The sequence below is a fragment of the Crocodylus siamensis genome, chromosome 6 (genome assembly GCF_052110815.1).
Source record: "Crocodylus siamensis isolate JL-2025a chromosome 6, ASM5211081v1, whole genome shotgun sequence".
Taxonomy (NCBI): Eukaryota; Metazoa; Chordata; order Crocodylia; family Crocodylidae; genus Crocodylus; species Crocodylus siamensis.
This window is the reverse complement of record NC_143400.1, coordinates 29,254,204-29,257,123: the sequence shown is the minus strand read 5'-3', so window position 1 is coordinate 29,257,123 and position 2,920 is coordinate 29,254,204.

Sequence of the window (2,920 nt, the reverse complement as noted above, 5' to 3'; positions counted from 1 at the left end):
CATAAACGTTTTCCTGTAGCTGTAACAACATGGTTTGTTAGCAGTCATCTCTGTCCTGGTGGTGGGGTCTAGCCTGGCATTGACTAAGACAGGAAAATCAATCTTCCCATTAGTTCTCTAGCTCTTTGATTCAGGAAATCCCCAAGTGGTTGCATCCGCCAGAGACGTGTCAGTTTGCAGGCAACAACAGGGCCTTTTGTGTTACAAAACAATGACAAGAAGTTTCCCCCTTCTAATGAACCCGAGGCAACACTCTCAGTAGAGTCGTGTCCCCCAGGGCCAGCCAGCAAGAGACTCGGATGCCCTTTAGAGGCCACAGAGGCTACTTGAATTACTTTTCTAGTCTTTCTCCCCTTAAATGGAGCATGGGAAGAGCTCCAAACTCCAAGGGGCCTGCTTTGCAAAGCAATACAGGACACTGGAGGACTGTCAAGCTTGGGACACCCACATAACAACTTTTGACTGAGACGTACCATACTAATTTCGGAGGAATTCATGCTCTCATTGCTGAAGGGCTCTGACTCAGATCCATTTGTTTGGTGCAAAGTGGATGGAGTCACGTGTGGTGGGCTTGCCAGACTTTGCCCAGCTCTCCGGGCTTAGAAGACAGCAAGCGCAATTGGTGGGGCAAAACCCGGGGGAACAGCCAGGAGGAGAGTCCACTCCCCCTCTACTCCAAAGAGGGGGCAGGAGCAGATTTAACTGGGAACTGCAGTTGCAGCCCGGACCCCCGAATTGGTTCATTTTCAATCTGGGGGGGAGCCCCGGAAGGGGATATAAACAGCTGCGTGTGCAGCGCAGTTGGTGAGGGATGAAAAAGGAAGGAGAGGTCCCAGGGCCAAGGAGAGCTGCCCAGCGGGCGTATCCAGCTGCCCAGAAGAGCCCGAAAGATTCTGCTGCTGGACAGAAGTGGTGGGCGCTGTGGGTGTCACTGCAGGGAGGGTCTGCGCGGGACCGGGACCCTGGGAGCCAGCAAGGAGGCTCAGATCCCCAATCTCAGTGTAAGGCTGGGCACAGGAGCCAGTGCTACCGTGGGGTGAATCATTGTGGGGCGTAGGGCCCTGGAGATGGAGGGAACGGGTGGTCTGGGACCCATTCCCTGCAAGGGCCCTGGGAACGGAGCAGTTCCTGAGTGCGGGGAGCAGCATTTAGAGCGGCATGGCCCTGAGTATGCACGAGGCGGCCCAGGCCCACAACTCCAAAGGATTGAGCCACTGGGGTATGTGAGCAAGTCACGTCAGTCCCCTGAGGCCTGGAAATGAGCTCTCTTGTGGAAACATTAGCCAGGCCAGGGAGCTTATGACCACTGCTCCACCCTTCTCCTTGGGGCACGTGGGTCAGTGAGGAAACGGATCTCCCGCCAGGGAGCAACACTCGGGGAAGGTAGCCTCACTAAACAGGCAGGAGGGAAAGACCCCCCTAGAAGAAGGGAACCCCTGGAGAACTCTTGCCGCTCACTTTTTGGAGCGTGTATTACTTGTTGGATGCACGCTGCATTTTGGAGTGTTTATCGACTGTTAACTGTACGCCTTGTATTTTATGAGTGCCATTTATTATTGTACTGGTCTGTTCATACCGTTTGGGACCATTATGCTTACCTGTTTGTATTTTGGTGTGTATTTAGTTACAGTTATATGTATGTGTAACCTGTAAATACTCACTTTAGTTCACTACCTTTTATATACACATATTAAATTTTGTACCTGTTTAATACATCGCTTTCTGTTCCTCCTCTATTGAAGCACGATAGGTGGGAGGGAACTGTGAGCAGACTGCAGTTTCCACCCCCAGCATGTGTTCCCTGCTGGCTTTCCCCTTCTGTTGGTGAGGGGAGACACTCACTTTGGGGACACCCGAGTTGCACATGCACGGGGCTGAGAGAGGCCAGGTTTTTTCCCATGGCTGTAACTAATCAGCAGCATGTGGGAGGGGAGAACGGCAGCTGGAAATTTTCGAGGCAGTGTTGATTGGAGGGGTTGACGCAATGAGGAAAGCAAACAGCCATCTTGATTAAAAAAGAAAAGCCCCAACATCCGGGTGAAGAGGAAGTTCAAGCAGTGAGGAATATCATCACTGCTTTCCCTGCTGGTCTTGGTTGGGGTGTCATATGCATGCCTGAAAGACAGGGATGATGCTTGCAAGAAGGGCATACAGGTAGAGTGAAGACATAGGCAATTGATAAGGGAAGCTAAAGGGCTGCAATATGGCTTCTGTGGGGCGCTGCTGTCACTTGTTGTGGAAGGAGGTGAAGCCTCTTGGAGACCCTGATCTCCAGCACAGCAGGGGCAGAGATCTACAGGGCACTAGCAGGGGGGCCCATGGGACAGTTTCATTGCCTGGCTTCTGGAATGGGTGTTTCCTGAGGGTGCTCCAGACCTATATCTGTCCCTCCCATCCTCTCCTGTTCTGCCACTGTATTGCTTGGAGACATCTGGATTTGGGGACAGGCTAATCTTTTCCCCCACAGTCACCTTGCTGTCACACCCAGCACCTTATGGATCCCAGCCACTATCTGCAAGACCTCAGCCCTGTTTGAATAGCCTCTGGAGGGAGCTCACACTCCCAGAGGACTCCCTTCTTCTGACTAGGTCTTGCAGTGGATGACTTGACTACACTAGGGCGCTGCACTTCCAGTTAGACTCCCTGGCTCATGGGGACATGCTTCACTACAGGATTCACTATCTGAGGGCTCCACCCCCCACGTCAGAGCCCAAATGGGATTTGTGCCACATTGGCATGTGGCTGATATGCAAATGAGGCCTGGTGGCAGACAGAGCTCAGATCTTGAAGTTGGAGTGGAAAGCAACCAGCGCTGGAGGGGTGGCTACAATACCCTCCTACCCCCAACTTGGATCTGTGCCTCAGCTAAACCCTCCCTGTGGAGTTGGGGCAGCAGGCATGGAGTGGGTGCTGTGGCTGA